We start from the raw sequence: 18,026 nt of genomic DNA, 5'->3' as shown, positions 1-18,026 counted from the left end.
TTGTTCTACTACTCACATGTCATTGACTGACTTCTCGTGCATTGGGCAAGTAGATTCAGGTTTTGGAGGCTGTAAGTCATAAGTATTTACTTAAGTGCTAGCAAAAATGAATATTGCTCAGGGAATTAAGAGGAGAAAGGGATGGGCAATGGAATTAAGAGTTTTTGTCCTGGGGCCAGCATTGTGGCATAATGAGTTGGCCAAATATGGGTGACTGAGTCCTGGTTGCTCCCCTTCCCATACAGCTCCCTGCTGATGTGCCTGAGAAAGCAGCAGAGGATAGCCCGCATCATTGGGTCCCTGCACCTATGGTTGAGACCTGGATGAAACTCCTGGCTCCTGGCTTTGGCTTGGCCCAGCCTTAGCCATTGCAACCATTTGGGAAGTGAACCTGCAGATGGAAAGTCTCTCTCTCTCTCTTTCTCCCTCTCTCTCTCTCTCTCTCTCTCTCTCTCTCACACACACACACACTGCCTTTCAAATAACTAAAAATAAATCTTAAAAAAATAAAATATAAAAAGAATGTTTGCCCTACGTTAATCTTAAATAACTACTGAGAGAAATGAGGACACTAAAGGCATATAATTCAGTGGAAAGTTAGTATTGTTGAGATCTCATGAGGTCAGGACATTATTGCAATGGAAATTCTAGAGTACAGGGAAATACAGAAATGGAGAATGAGAATGAGGGAAGTAAAAGTAAAAGTATGCTTTAGAAATACAGCAGTAGATCTTTCATCATCTACCATTTTGCTTTCTGTGGTTTCATTTAGCTGCAGTCAATGATGTTTTAAAAATTAATGAAAAATCTCAGAAATAATTTAAGTTTTAAATGGTATTCTTCTGAGGACAGTGATGAAATCTTGCTCCATCCTGCCAGCCCAGGAAATGACTATTCCCTTTGTCCTATTTTGGCATCTGCTTTTTGGTTATTCAGTAGGCATTCCACTTGGGATTAACGTATTATCATAGGGCTTGTGCATAAGTAACCTCGTCTTACTTAATAATGGTCACAAAGCACAAGACTAGTGATGTTGAAAATTCAGATATGCCAGAGAGAAGCCATAAACTTATTCCTTTACATAAAATGGTGAAAGTTTTTGACTTTACCATAGGTATGTATATGAAAGATATACTATAAATAGGATTTGGTATGCTCCTTGGTTTCAGGAATCCATTGGAGGTCTCTGGAAATATCCCTTGCAGTTAAGGTGGGGCAGGAGGCAACGATAAACAATCTGTCGTTATGAAAGGGTATGATCACGATTTGCCTGGTTGAGGAAGGGCAGAAAGGAGAATAGTTTGAGCAAAAATCATCAGTAATCTGAGAAGTGTCGAGAATAGATAAACTATGCCAGGATGAACAATGGTGAGTTAGGTAGTGAAGAAGTTGCTGAAGCAGGAGGAAAGATCAGAAGACCGTGTACAAGCAAGTAGGAATGACCTGGGACTTTGAAGCTGGCTGAGATACAGTGCAAGGCAGCAGATGGAATTTTTTTTTTTTTTTGCTTGTTTGTTTCTGAGAAGGAAAAAGAAGGACCTCTTGCCTGACAACATCTAGGCAAGTATTAACTGTTTCTTCTGGTGAATGCTTCCTGAATGAAATATTTTGAATGCAGTAATTTGCTCTTATCCTGGTTATAACCATTACACTATCTTCCCATTGATTATATTTCTTTGGGTTAAAATACTTTTAACCATGTCATACAAAAGAATACTCTTCTTGTACCCCACAAAAGCTTCTGAAAGCTAAAAGTTAGTCAAGGCCTCTCTATGCATCATAAAATTCAAAATAAAACACATGAAGGTAGGGGTCTTGCTTCATGATTCTGCACGTGGAAATCCAATTTTCCCAGCACCATTTATTGAATAGACTGTCCTTACTCCAGGGATTGGTTTTGGCTCCTTGATCAAATATGAGTTGGCTGTAGATGTTTGGATTGCTTTCTGGTGTTTCAATTCTGTTCCATTGGTCTATCCATCTGTTTCTGTACCAGTACCATGCTGTTTTGATGACAACTGCCCTGTAGTATGTCCTGAAATCTGGTATTGTGATGCCTCCAGCTTTGTTTTTGTTGTACAAGATTGCTTTAGCTATTTGAGGTCTCCTGTGTCTCCATATGAATTTCAGCATCATTTTTTCCAGATCTGAGAAGAAGGTCTTTGGTATCTTGATTGGTATCGCATTGAATCTGTAAATTGCTTTTGGGAGAATGGACATTTTGATGATGTTGATTCTTCCAATCCATGAGCATGGAAGATTTTTCCATTTTTTGGTATCCTCTTCTATTTCTTTCTTTAAGATTTTGTAATTCTCATTGTAGAGATCTTTAACATCCTTGGTTAAGTTTATTCCAAGGTTTTTGATTGTTTTTGTAGCTATTGTGAATGGGATTGATCTTAGAAGTTCTTTCTCAGCCGTGGTATTGCCTGTGTATACAAAGGCTATTGATTTTTGTGCAAGACCCCTACCTTTAACCTTACACGAAAATTCACTCAACATGGATTAAAGACTTAAATCTACGACCTGACACCATCACATTATTAGAGAGCACTGGAAAAACCCTGCAAGATATAGGTACCGGCAAAGACTTCTTGGAAACTACCCTAGAAGCACAGGCAGTCAAACCCAAAATTAACATTTGGGATTACATCAAATTGAGAAGTTTCTGTACTGCAAAAGAAACAGTCAGGAAAGTGAAGAGGCAACCGACAATATGGGAAAAAATGTTTGCAAACTATGCAACAGATAAAGGGTTGATAACCAGAATCTACAAAGAAATCAAGAAACTCCACAACATCAAAACAAACAACCCACTTAAGAGATGGGCCAAGGACCTCAATAGACATTTTTCAAAAGAGGAAATCCAAATGGCCAACAGACACATGAAAAAATGTTCAAGATCACTAGCAATCAGGGAAATGCAAATCAAAACTACAATGAGGTTTCGCCTCACCCTGGTTAGAATGGCTCACATTCAGAAATCTGCCAACAATAGATGCTGGAGAGGATGTGGGGAAAAAGGGACACTAACCCACTGTTGGTGGGAATGCAAACTGGTAAAGCCACTATGGAAGTCAGCCTGGAGATTCCTCAGAAACCTGAATATAACCCTACCATTCAACCCAGACATACCACTGCTTGGAATTTACCCAAAGGAAATGAAATTGGCAAACAAAAAAGCTGTCTGCACCTTAATGTTTATTTCAGCTCAATTCACAATAGCTAAGACCTGGAACCAACCCAAATGCCCATCAACAGTAGACTGGATAAAGAAATTATGGGACATATACTCTATAGAATACTATACAGCAGTCAAAAACAATGAAACCCGGTCATTTGCAACAAGATGGAGGAATTTGGAAAACATCATGCTGAGTGAATTAAGCCAGTCCCAAAGGGACAAATATATGTTCTCCCTGATCGGTGACAACTAACTGAGCACCAAAGGGGAAACTTGTTGAAGTGAAATGGACACTATGAGAAACAGTGACTTCATCAGCTCTTGTCCTGACATTTGATGTACAATGTAATACTTTATCCATTTTAGTATTTTTTTTGTTCTAGTACCATTGGTTGAACTCTGTAATTAACACACAATTATTCTTAGGTGTTTAAATTTTAACTGAAAAGTGATCCCTGTTAGGAATTTGGAAAGCATTATGCTGAGTGAAATAAGCTAATCCCAAAGGGACAAATACCACTTGTTCTCCTTGATAGGTGACAACTAACTGAGCACCAAAAAGGAAACCTGTTAAAGTGAAATGAACACTGGTCGTCACAGTGGGGGTCTCTGCTCCTAGGTAAAGGGCGACTGAGAACTCTCCGTGTCCCAGATTCGTTGACCTACATACAGAATGCTTCGGTACTCATATTTTTGTAGAATATGTAAAGAATTTCCTTCATGCTGGTTGGAATTTGGCATGCTTAATTTAGTTTTCTGTCCAAAAAAATACACAATACAGCAGAAGTACATAATGACTATGAAGCCCAGGGACAATCAGATCAAGCTCAGGAGTTGCACAAATCTCAAAATAGAGATTCTAAAGCTATGACTGAATTACAGATTCCAGTAATGGTGGATGAAGTTGTCCGTTGTTTGGCACCACAGAAAGAGCAGGTTTATCTATATATGACATTTGGTTCAGGAGGACACTCAAGAGCCATACTACAGAAAGAGTCAGATATTACTCTATATGCCTTAGACAGAGACCCAACAGCTTACGCAATAGCTGAACAGCTTTCAGACTTATATCCTAAACAAATCTGAGCCATGTTAGGCCAATTCAGCCAAGCAGAAGCCTTATTAATGAAAGCTGGAGTACAGCCAGGAACTTTTGATGGAGTTCTTCTGGATCTTGGTTGTTCCTCCATGCGACTTGATGCTCCTGAAAGAGGTTTTTCCATTCAGAAGGATGGTCCATTAGACATGAGGATGGATGGTGGCAGGTACCCTGACATGCCCACCGCTGCTGATGTTGTGAATGCTTTAGATCAACAGGCACTTGCATCCATCCTCAGGACATACGGGGAGGAGAAGCACGCCAAGAAAATTGCTTCAGCAATCGTTCAGGCACGTAGCATCTACCCCATCACCAGAACCCAGCAGCTTGCCAGCATCGTTGCAGGTGCATTTCCTCCCTCTGCTATTTATGCACGAAAAGACATGCTACAGCGATCTACCCATATTGCTACCAAGACTTTCCAGGCTCTTCGCATATTTGTGAACAATGAGCTCAATGAACTCTATACAGGACTAAAGACAGCACAGAAGTTGCTGAGACCTGGTGGATGACTTGTTGCCCTCTCTTTCCATTCACTAGAAGATCACATAGTCAAACGATTTTTGCTTGGGATAAGCATGACGGAAAGGTTTAACTTAAGTGTTAGAAGGTGGTACAGGCCTCACAATTGAGTTCCGGTCCTGAGAACAAGGAAGAAGTCTCTGCAGGAAGAGCTCCTTTAATGTGGGAATTGATAAACAAGAAGGTACTTACTCCAGAAGATCAAGATGTACAAGAAAACCCCAGAGGACGCTCAGCCAAGCTTAGAGCAGCTATCAAATTATGAGAAAGTGACCATCACCTGATCTTCAAATTTTAGTTTCTCTTCATTTCTTTATGTGATATTCCAGAACAGCTTGTGATAGCTTAAAGTGTGAGATAGTTTTGAAATCGATGGCATTTAGCATTATTATTTTTATCAGAAATGAATTTAAGAAATAGGAGCATGACACAGGAAATTCAACACAACATATCTCAAGGCTGGAAAATGTGTTTATATTATATATGATTTTTTTTCTATGAATGGGAAGTTAGAAAAAGCAACTACTACTGTTGTGTTTATCTGAAAACATAAACTGAAATTATCAAGTGAGAAAATATTATAATCATATTTGCATGCCCTAAATTCTGAATTTAAATGGTCAGATTTGCAATAGACTTTTTATAGCTAAAATAGTGATGATCAATGAATTAATTTCAATTTCCCTACTTCTGAATAATTAATCACTATAGTTTTTTTAGCTGTAGGCTTTATACAAGTTTGAAAATTTCAAATATTTGGACTGGTATTTTGACGTAGTTTATAAAGTCGCACTGCAATGCCAGCATTCCATACCTATGCCAGTTCAACTCCAAGCTACTCCACTTCTGATCCAGCTGCCTGCTAATGGCCTGGGAAAAGCAACAGAAGATTGCCCAAGTGCAGAAAATTGTTTCACTGAAGTCTATTTAATTTTAATTTTAATTGTGCCCATTTTAAAAATAGCCCAAGAGCAGTCTTTTTTTTTTTTTTTTTTTTTTTTTTTGACAGACGGAGTGGATAGTGAGAGAGACAGAGAGAAAGGTCTTCCTTTTGCTGTTGGTTCACCCTCCAATGGCCGCCATGGCTGGCACAATGCGGCCGGCGCACCACGCTGATCCAATGGCAGGAGCCAGGTGGTTCTCCTGGTCTCCCATGGGGTGCAGGGCGCAAGCACTTGGGCCATCCTCCACTGCCTTCCCGGGCCACAGCAGAGAACTGGCCTGGAAGAGGGGCAATCGGAAAAGAATCCGGAATCCCGACCGGGACTAGAAGAACCGGGTGTGCTGGCGCCGCTAGGTGGAGGATTAGCCTAGAGCCGCGGTGCCGGACCCAAGAGCAGTCTTTTGATACAACATTTAAGAGTCCACTTAAGCCAGCTGTGTCTCACATGAGAGTGCCTTGGTTCAGTTCTTGGCTCCAACTCCTTGTTCAAACTTCTTGCTATTGTGGACTCTGGAAGGCAGTGGTGATCTCTCAAGTTACTGGGTTCCGTCACCCATAGGTGAGACCTGATTTGAGTTCCTAGCTTATGGCATCAGCCTGGCTCAGCCCTGGCCATTGTGGACATTTGGAATATGAACTAGCAAATGAGAGAGCTTGCTCACTGTGGCTCTCTCTGCCTCTCAAATAAATAAAATAACATTTCTAATGTTCTCAAAAATATGTCAGAATGCCTTCTGTAAATAATAAATTTTCTTATTTTAATCCTGTTCGATCTAATTCAGCAGTCTATTGAAATAGAAAGCTGATTTATTCCGTATATTAAAATGCAATGCTCTCTTAATGCTTCTTATTTAGACATAACAAGTAATAAGTATAAAATGTTTATTCAGGAGAGATGTCCTTGGTAGAGAATTTTAGCAAATTGATGAGATTGATTCATAATTCACATGTCACCTTTTTATGTGTAAATATACGCTTCTAATTTATTCACTTTTCAGCAAGTACTGAAATTGTCATTCAAGAAACAAAGTTAAGTTAGGTACACATGACCAACAGTACCTGTCCTATGGAGCTAATAGGCTAGTGGAGAAGAATGAAAGTTAAGAAATCATAAAAATCTATATCAAAGGGACAGAGTGGTAGATGCTACAAAGAAATGGTTCACAGTTCTGGAAAAGTAGGAAGTTGCTCTACTGAAGGAGATCAGGTATGAGAACATGATGAAAGATGAGTAGCAGATAATAAGTCAAAGAATACATGAGGTGGGGAGGAAGTCATGCTGATTAAAGTACATGTAAATAAGTATTCTATTAGTTATCCTTAAAATCATATTATGTATTCTAAATTGGTAAATCAAAGTGAATGAAATTCAACATATGGGCAAAATATATAAAAGTTAAGTGGACGAATTTACCTCATACTTATTTTTATCTACATCTATGTTTAACTTTGGTGCCCATGATTGTTTGACACTTTAATTTATGGGATTGATTTATTTAATTATTTTAAATTTTATTAGAGAGAGAGCACATGCGCTCATTTCTGCTGTTTCATTGCCCCAAATTCCTGAAACAGCCAGGACTAGGCCAAAATAATTCAGGAGCTAGAAGCCAGAAACTCAGGTCCCACATGGATGGCACAAACCCAATTACTTAGACCATCAATTCTGAGGAGCCAGAGGTAGAAATTGAACCCAAACACTCTTGATTTGGGACACGGACATCTTAACAGGTATCTTAACCTCTAGGGCCAAATGCTTGACTGTATGTGTACTTTTAAATTTGAAGAAGCCTATAATAAAATCAGAATTAATAACTGAGGGAAGTAGTCTCAAAATGAAAATAAGAGACTAGAACTAAGTTAATCCCCTGAATCGTACCTAAAGAATTTTCTAAGTTTTTCTTCACTTGTAAAAGATATTTAAGAATGAGATAGATTCCCAAAATTAAGTGCCAGTGCAAATATCTGGTTGGAAAATAAAAAAAAAAAACACACTCAAATTCAACAACAATTCAATTATTTCATCGTTTTAATGTTACATGAAAGTGGAGTACACTGGATTGGACAGAGTTCCCCCAAAAGTCATGTCCTTCTCAGAAACTTCTAATTGTAATCTGAATTTAGAAATACTGTCATTGTTAAAATGTGGCCACACTGGAACAGGCAGGCCCTTAATCCAATGTGACTATAATCCTATGAGAAAAGAAGAGAGACAGAAATAGGGAGACTGTCATGAGAAGAGGGAGGCAGAAGTTGGAATTATAAATCTTACAAACCCAGGGACTCCACAGATTGCAGGCAACCATCCACCAAAATGTGGGAGAAAAGCTGGAAGAGATTTTCCATCAGCGTCTCCAGTAGGAACCAGTACTGTTGGACACCTTGATTTTTGACTGCTTGCCTCTAGACCAGTGACCCCACACATATCTACTGTTTTAACCCACTGATTGTGATCATTCATTTGTGGCAACCCTAGAAAACTAATACTCTAACAGAAAAAATTCTTCAATAATATGCAATAAATAAAATTGATTTAAAAAAAAAGTGAAATGAACACTATGAGAAACGGTGACTTGATCATCCCTTGCCCTGACTCTGACTGTTGATGAACAACTTAATACATTATCCCTCTTAGTATTTTTTGTTTGTTTGTTCTACTTAATACTTTTGGTTGAATACTGTAATCAATACAGTTATTCTCAAGTGTTGAAACTTAACTGAAAAGTGACCACTGTTTTTTTTTTTTTTAAGATTCAAAGCTAACTACTTTATTTTTTATTTTTTTTTTATCTTTTATTTAATGAATATAGATTTCCAAAGTACGACTCATGTGTTACAATGGCTTCCCCCCCCATACCGTCCCTCCCACCCACAACCCTCCCCTTTCCCACTCCCTCTCCCCTTCCATTCACGTCAAGATTCATTTTCGATTATCTTAATATACAGAAGATCAGCTTAGTATACCTTAAGTAAGTATTTCAACAGTTTGCTCCCACACAGAAACATAAAGTGAAAAATAATAGATGATTTTTTTAAAATGATGATGAAATCAGATCAGACCTATTGTCATGTTTAATCCCAGTGAGAGTCAAGTTGGGAATTGATAATTTCTTTTTTTTTTTTTTTTTTTTTTTTTTTTTTTTTACAGAAGATCAGTTTAGTGTACATTAAGTAAAGATTTCAATCGTTTGCACCCCCATAGAAACACAAAGTGAAATATACTGTTTGAGTACTCGTTATAGCATTAAGCCTCAGTGTACAGCACGTTAAGGACAGAGATCCTACATGAGGAGTAAGTGCACAGTGACTCCTCTTGTTGACTTTACAAATTGACACTCCTGTTTATGGCATCAGTAATCTCCCTATGCACCAGTTATGAGTTTCCAAGGCTATGGAAGCCCCTTGAGTTCTCCGACTCTTATCTTGTTTAGACACGGTCATAGTCAAAGTGGAGGTTCTCTCCTCCCTTCAGAGAAAGGCACCTCCCTCTTTGAAGACCTGTTCTTTCCACTGGGATCTCACTCACAGAGATCTTTTTGCCAGAGTGTCTTGGCTTTCCATGCCTGAAATACTCTCATGGGCTTGAAAAGTGACCACTGTTAAATATAAGAGTGGGAATAAGAGAGGGAAGAGATGTGCAATTCGGGACATACTCAAGCTGACTTACCTCAAATGGTAGAGTTAGAAACATACCAGGGGATTCGAATTCAATCCCATCAAGGTGGCATGTACCAATGCCATCTCACTAGTCCCGGTGATCAATTTCTGTTCACAATTGATCATAATGATAGGACTAAGAGCCAAAGGGAGCACATAAACAAGACTAGTGTCTGCAAATACTAGCTGATAGAATCAAAAAGGGAGAGAATGATCCAACATGGGAAGTGAGATACACAGCAGACCCATAGAATGGCAGATGTCCTAAACAGCACTCTGGCCTCAGAATCAGCCCTTAAGGCACGCAGATCTGGCTGAAAAGCCCATGAGAGTATTTCAGGCATGGAAAGCTAAAATACTCTGGCAAAAAAAACCAAAAACAAACAAACAAAAAACCAAAAAAAAAAAAAACACAACCCTACATGAAAGATCTCTGCGAGTGAGATCCCAGTGAAAAGAACAGGTCATCAAAGAAGGAGGTACCTTTCTCTGAAGGGAGGAGAGAACTTCCACTTTGACCATGGCCTTGTCTAAATATGATCAGAGTCAGTGAACTCAAAAGGCTTCCATAGCCTTGGCAGCTCATGACAAGAGCCTAGGGTGATTACTGATGCCATAAACTAGAGTGTCAATTTGTTAAGTCAACAACAGGAGTCACTGTGCACTTACTCCTCATGTAGGATCTTTGTCCTTAATGTGCTGTACATTGTGATTTAATGCTATAACTAGTACTCAAACAGTATTTTTCACTTTGTGTTTCTATGTGGGTGCAAACTGTTTAAATCTTTACTTAATATATGCTAAGCTGATCTTCTGTATATAAAGAGAATCAAAAATGAATCTCGATGTGAATGGAAGGGGGGAGGGAGAAGGAAAGGAGAGGGTTGCGGGTGGGAGGGAAGTTATGGGGGGAAAGCCATTGTAATCCATAAACTGTACTTTGGAAATTTATATTCATTAAATAAAAGTTAAAAAAACACATAAAGTTTAGCTTAGTTCAATATCTGCATTTTTTGGTAAAATGTGTGATTTTCAGCCTTCCTGATAAGAATCCATGTCATGGCAAATGCAACACACAGAAGAGATAAGAAAAAATCTTCTCTTTGTGCTGAAGCCACACTGCTTCTTTTGGAGGTTGAAGGTTTAAAGATTCCCTAAAGAAGTTTTTTTTTATTACCATTATAATTCAAAGCAAAGACCTGGCATTGTAGCTTAGTAAAGCCACCACTTGGGATGCTGACATCCTACATGGGCATTGGTTTGTGTGCTAGCTGCTCTACTTCTGATCTAGCTCCCTGCTGGTGACCTGGGAAAAGCAGCAGCAGATGTCTCAACTGTTTGGTCCCCTATCACCCACATGGGAGACCCAATTGGATTTCTTGGCTCCTGGTTTCAGCCGGGCAGAGTGCTGGTTGTTGTGACCATCTGGGGAGTAAAATAGCAGATGGAAGATCTGTCTTTCTCTCTGCCACTCCTTCTGTCTTTGTATCTCTGAAGATTAAAAAACAATTACAACGTAACAGTTGGGTTATACAATATTCATTGACAGGCTTGGACAGAGTTAGTGTGTTCTACCACCCTTCAGAGGCAGTGACCATGGGCTGATACATATTGGGCCAATGCAAGAAAAGAAATGAGCTGGTTACTTGTCAGAGTTCAACATCTATTAGACATTTGAGGCAAAACTTTAAGACAAGGACTAGCAAGAAAAATAAAATTTTTATGGAAAAAATTAAAGCTTAGATGATATGCACTTGTTTAAGGGAAAATGATGTTCTAGCACAATGGACTAGAAAAGAATAGATTGACAGATTGCGTAGAGTAATAACAATCATAAAAATCAAATTCTAATCAAAATTCCTCTGCCAGCTGAATAACCTAAAAACACAGCAAAGTTTGTATATTTTTTGTAAATTTTTGAAGCACATTCAAACCATATCTCATAAAAAGTATATCTAAACTGGAGTTGGTGCTGTGAAGAAATGGATTAAGGTTCTGCCTGCAAAGCTGGCATCCCATATGGGTGCCAGTTTGAGTCCCAATGGTCCACTTCTGATCCAGATCCCTGATAATGTGCCTGGGAAAGCAGCAGATTTCCCAAGTCCTTAGGCCCCTGAACCCACGTAGGAGACCCTGCTTAAGCTTTTGACTCCTGGCTTCAGCGTGGTTCAGCCCTAGCAATTGTGGCCATTTGGAGAGTTTACCAGCAGATGGAAAATCCATATCCCACCCTCCCCCATCTCCCTCTGTAATTCTTTCAAAGAAATAAATTGATTAAAAACATATATACCTAAACTTACAAAACAAGCTGAAAAAATTTGACTCATTTTATTGCTTTTTTTTTTGACCAGTTACAGAAACTGGTAAAAGGCAAGTAAATAACTTTGTGGGCCAAAAATTAAAATCTCCCAGCATAATTACAAATAGTCATCAAAACCAAGTTGACCTATTACAAAATGAATAGATCATTCACTTTTAGAATATCTGTTACTATAGTGGTCTACATTACATCAAAATTAATAAAAATTATATGAATAAAAATCTGACAAATTCTAATCAACTTATGATAAATCTGTTAGCAATAAAAATTTTAACAAACTAATAGTAAAATGGAACTTACTTCACTCAGAAATTTCTTTTTTCTTAAAGATTTATTTTATTTATTTGAAAGACAGGGCTACAGTGAAAGAGATGGAGACACAAAGAGAGAGACATCTTCCATCCATTGGCTCACTTCCCAAATGGCCACAACGGCCATGTCTGGGCCAGGCTGAAGCCAACAGCCAGAAGCTGCTTCTGGGTTTACCATGTGGGTGCAAGAGCCCAGAGAATAGACATATTCTGGGGCTTTCTCAGGCACATTAGCAGGAAGCTGGATCAGAAGTGGAGCATCTGGGACTCACACTGGTACCCATTTGGGATGCCGGTGCTGCAAGCAGCGGCTTAACTCACTACGCCATAATGCTGGCCATAAGAAATTTCTTAATATCAAGAATTTAAAGGAAACGTCACATTTAATGGTGATATTAGACTGCATTTCCATTAAATTCAAGAATAAGACAAGATGTTTGATATTCTTAATGTTGATTACCTTTAAAATGTAAGCCTTGGTCTTTCTAATAAGAACAAGAAATTAAATGAAGGTATGAGGATTGGAAACAAAGAGAAATCTGTCATTGCTTGAAGATATTATCAGTTAAGAAATAAGCTAAGAAAGCAAATGGGCAAATTTTGGCCTAAAAGAGTTAAACAATTACAGACTTCAATAATGTTTCTTTAGAGCATTAATAATAAGAAATACAATGGAAGAAAGAACACTATAAAAATGTGAAAGTCCTTTCTAGAGCTAGTCTAAAATATGGCTGAGCTAAGGGTTTGAAAAGATTACCTTCAGTGCAAGGGGAGCAGTGGAACTGGAAGATAACTAAGTTAAACACTACAGTGTTTTCCATTTCTTATTCTGCTATTGTTTTGTGTTTAGACTTCTGCTTTTGAAGGAAGAGTTTAGTCATGTTAATTTTAATAATTCTCATCTGCATATTCTTGCTACCAGAAAGTTCTTCCTAGACTCTGCTTGTTTGTTTCCGACAAAGCTGCTTGGAAGTCTCACTCTGTCTCACTCATCTCTGCTTTCAGTGTGCAACCCAGTGTTGGGCACTTAGGAGAGGGCACAATGTATCTTTCTCTGTTGAATGCCTTGTTTTTAGCGCAGGAGTGTAGGTATTTTTTATGTGTCTTTTTTTACATGGCTACCTAATACAATATATTGCAAGTGTTTTGAATAGTTCTGTACACATGTGGGTGGCTGACATTATAGCTTACATATTACACAATGATATTGTGTCTTAAAAATGGAGCATGGGTGAGAGGGATAGTATGGTGGAAGTGTCACTAAATTTCTAAATCTGTATATAGAAATACACGAAACTTGTATAAGAAATAAAATTTTAAAAAGATGACAATCTTTTTAAAGTTTTATTTGTTTATTTGAAAGTTACAGAGGCAGAGAGATAGAGAGAGAGAGAGACACTGATCTTCCATCCATTGGTTCACTCCCCAAACGGCCACAGTGGCTGAAATTGCGCAGATCCAAAGCCAGTGGCCAGGAGCTTCTTCTGGGTCGCCCACTCAGAAGCAGGAGTCCAAGGACTTGGACCATCTTCTACTGCTTTCCCAGGTCATAGCAGAGAGCTGGATTAGAAGTTGAGCAGCCAGCACTCGAACTGGCGCCCATATGGGATTCTGGCACTGCAGGCGGTGGATTTACCTGCTACCCAACAGTGCAGGTCCCAGATAACTCAATCTTAAAAGAGCTTCTCTGCAAAATGTTGAAGCCAAGGGCATTAGGCTTCTATTTATGATGAAATTTACCTTTACCAAGAAGAAGCTGATCAAAATGATACTTGAAAACACTAACACCAGACATAAAGACTCCTAAATATATTTCACTTAAGGATTCCATGTAGTCCTTTACAACTTTGATTATGAAATGCATGTGGAGTCATTCATTTGGAGCCTTCTCCCCTGAAGCTTTTGTTCTGACATAGTCACTCCAGGACTGAGTTTCTTACTCCAGTTTTTTTTTCCTTAGAAGATCTCTTCCAATGACTTCTGATAGATGCTTGTGTTATGTTATAAGATGACTGAATCGCAGGAAGGGCACTGCAAGGAACTACTTCAGTCTTGCTACACTACTTGCTCTCCCTGCAGCACCTGTAGCTTTGCTGGCACCCTAAATGCACTACCTCTTTTTCATTATGATTATTTTTTCCTGTTTAAGATATTAACAGCAATATATTGCATTGACATATTATTTTATATAACTTTCCAGACTTTTTTGAAACATGAAAAATTTATCTATCTTCAAATAAAGATCTTCATGGAAGTTTAAAATACATTAAGTGGCTGAGATTTTCAGGTTAACCAATATATGTGGTAGAGGATGGGAAGGAAATTGGTCTTAGGGCCTTGAGGACTCTGTCTGCTAGAGGTGCATGATCCAATTTCAAAATTACTGACATTTATTATTACTACAAACCTTCAAAACAGATTGGGCAGTTATTTTGAAAATATTCAGGCAACTGTATTTTAAGCAGTTTGCCAAGGTTTTTCATGTACAGAGCAAAGTACAGAATCCTAAGTACAGGGCCAAGACTGGAGTCAACATTCCATCAAAGGCATTTGGTACCCTTTTCATCAAAGTGATGGGTAATTATAAGCTGGGCAAAATGAATCTCACATATGAAATGAACATACGGTTTTGTTAAAGTTATTTAGCTCACAAGTATTTTTCTTCCATAAAAATTATCCGGATTATTAAATGAATTATGTCATGTCCTTTCAATGGATAGTTTTGTAGTCATAAGAATAAGGCATTCTAGGGGAGGGTGTTTAGCCCAGCAGTTAAGATGCCACTTGGGGCACTCACATCGCATCGTGGAGATCCTGAGTTCCTGTTCCAGCTCCACTTCTGATTCCAGTCTGATGCTAATGTGCATACTGGGAGGTAGCAGTTGATGGCTCAATAACTGGGTCCCTGACAGGAGAGCAGGATTGAATTCCTGGCTCCTGGCTTCAGTCTAGCCCACCCACAACTGTTGGAGGCATTTGGAGAGTGTATAACTGTTCTACAAATTGTCTTCTGAATCAGTTTTTAACACTATATAATTTCCAGTAAGGCCAAAACCTGTGAAAAATCTGAGACACTACTTTTCTGTAGATACACAAGACTCCAAATAGGACATCACACCTTTGTTATTTACAGCAATACCAGTAGTTATTGTAGCGCTAGTTCTTTATGACCCACTCTATACCAGGTGATGCAATGAGCGCCACATGGTTATACCTCTGAATACAGGGGTTTTCACCACAGGAGAGAAATTCCAAAATTATTACTCTTGGAGTTTAGATGACTGATGGAACATCTATCTCTTTCTCCACCCTAAAGAGAGAGAGGTTATTTTTTACTTGATTACACATAATGTAAACAGATATTTTTCTTGAGGCAGAGGGGGTGTCTCTACTTTGAGAAATGAACATTTGACTTGGAGGTGTAAGAAAAGTTTCATTCATCTTTGAAAGGGAGCAGGTGCCTCCAACATAAATGAGACAAGCAACTCATGTGGAGAGCAAATGATAGAATGTGGAGGAGACACTCCCTATCACTATAGCATATAAATTCCAATACTAGGAGGCCCATACTGTGTAGTAATGCTGAGTGATAAGAATAGCCTTTCAACAGTTTACTGAGTGAATTGAGTAAGGTTTTTGACAGGTATTCATTTTATAATTGTACAAAAGTCAGAATTTTAGCTTTTTAAAGTTGTATTTAGAAATTCCAATGTATTTTAGAGTACCTAGTACATAAAAAATGTTTTGGGTAGGCATTTGACTCAGCAGTTAAAATGCCTGCATTTCACGTGGGTGTACCTCAGTTCGAGTCCCTGCTCTGCTTCTGATACAACTTCCAGCGAATGTGCATCCTGTGATGGCTCAGGTAATTGAGTCCCTGCTATTCATAACAGAGATCCAAATGGAGTTGTGCGCTCCTAGCTTTAGTATGGAGTGCATGGAAGATCTCTTTCTGTCACTCTGCCTGTAAAATAAAAATAAATTAATAAAAAGATGGTCAATATTTATTGACTAAATTAATATGGTGAAAATGAATGAAAAGGTAATCATTATTTTTTCTGTTTTAAAAAAAGGATTATGGAACTTTAGTGATTTAAATAATATTAAAGAAGATGCTATACTCTCCTTTTTTCCATGATTCATTGGTAGGACATAGAAAGTAAGCATTATTACTTTGGTAGCTTTATTCTAAAAATGAGTGTATTCCACTTTGCACTTTATGTACTGTTTTCTTCATTTTATTTCAAAAGATTAGCCTTTAGCTATAATATTCCTTATACAACTAGCAGTAAAAGAGTGCTTGAGGACTGTGTATGATCCTTTGAGAAATAAAGGTGTAAATAGGGGACTTCCAAATTCCCCTGATTGCAGTTTATATTGATTAGAACTCTTGTGCTTTCAAATAACAGAAAATCAATTCAAACTATTCTAAGTAAGAAGGAAAATTTATTGGAAGGGTAAAAAGGAAAAATTATTGGAAGGATACATCATTGAATTTGAGGGCAGTGAAGCAGTTAGATCTTAGCAACCAAACTTAAAATTGCAGTACTGTGGAGAATACATGGAGCCCTCACACCATCTCTCATTTCTGTTTCTCTGTACAAGTCTTTCTTACTGCTTCCAAATTAGCTGTACGTTCTCATATAATGTGGCCGATTCCTCCGCATGTCAAAGGAACAGTTACTGATTGCAGACTATGACCCTATAATAAGCGAATGTCTTGCTCTTTCAGGATAAAGAATTGCTTTCCCAAGTTCTAGTAAAGGAAGTGACTTTCCAACTATATCAAGGACTCAGCCAACAAAACCATGGGATTTGGGCTGGAGCAACCTCTGTGAGACCATTTCAGCTTCTGGAAAACCTTGTGGACAGAGGAGAGGAGGTAATTTCTAGAAAAGGAGAATGAGATAATTTGATAAGTGTTCACTGGAGTAACTATTAAAAACTACTTGTGAGAAAAGAAGACCATCAACCCAGCGAACTAGGAAAGCATAAAACAGGACAAAGGCACAGCCAGGCAATTAAGAAAGAGAATGAAGAGGGTAAACTTGTGGGAGAAAAGAATAAATGAGACTCAGAGGGAAAATGAAGAAGGTGGAAATTTTCCAGTGGGGTGATAATGGTTCTTGCATTTTCCTAGAGTTGTTTGGAAGTCTAATGAACAAAGTTTCAAAAACATTTTGTCATATCCCATCTACTGTTCAATATGCTTTTTGGAGAGTCATAAAATTTCCATATCTGCATTATCTGATTTGGTAGCCACTAGCCACATTTGGATGCTAGATTCTTAAGATGCGGCTAATATGACAGAGCAATTGAGCTTTTAATTTTATTTAATTTAAATAGTCAGATATGGCTAGGGGTTGTCATATTAGAGAGTACAGTCTTATATCTGAGTCACTGAATATACAGTCAGTGGTGACAATATACAGATTTACTTCAAGGTATGTAGAAAAAACTGGAAATAAAAAGTACATTTAGGCGGTAGAATTGGGTGTAGAGATTAAGCCACTACCTGCAATGCTGTCATATCAAGTCAGAGTGCTAGTTCCAGCCCCAGCTGTTCTGCTTCTAATCCAGCCTCCTGCTAATATACGAGGAGAAGCAGAAGGGGATGGCACACATGCCTGGATCCTTCCCACACTTGTGGGAGACCCAGATGGAGTTTCTGGCTACTGGCTTCAGCCTGGCCTGGCCCCAGCTTTTGTGGATATTTGGGGATTGAAATTGCAGATGGAAAATCTCTTTCTCACATTGTTTCTCATTCTCTCTGTCACTTTGCCTTTCAAGAATAAATAAATCTTTTTGAAAGAAGTTTATTTTGCTGTATAAATGTTTTTGAAATCCATGTATAGTTTTCATTATTATATTATTATTATGTCATTTTCATTACTATGCATTTTCTTTTTTTTTTTTTTTAATTTTTTTTTAATCTTTTATTTAATGAATATAAATTTCCAAAGTACGACTCATGTGTTACAATGGCTTCC

At 38.2% G+C, this 18,026-nt stretch overlaps 1 pseudogene; it reads left to right on the top strand.

Moving 5' to 3' along the window:
• Window positions 1-3,857: 3,857 nt before the first annotated feature.
• On the top strand, window positions 3,858-5,070 carry LOC138849784 (12S rRNA N(4)-cytidine methyltransferase METTL15 pseudogene; annotated as a pseudogene).
• Window positions 5,071-18,026: the final 12,956 nt, after the last annotated feature.

Source organism: Oryctolagus cuniculus, chromosome 5 (assembly GCF_051225735.1).
Source record: "Oryctolagus cuniculus isolate XC-2025 breed Fujian yellow rabbit chromosome 5, ASM5122573v1, whole genome shotgun sequence".
NCBI lineage: Eukaryota > Metazoa > Chordata > Mammalia > Lagomorpha > Leporidae > Oryctolagus > Oryctolagus cuniculus.
This window is presented reverse-complemented; position numbering and strand designations above follow the sequence as displayed.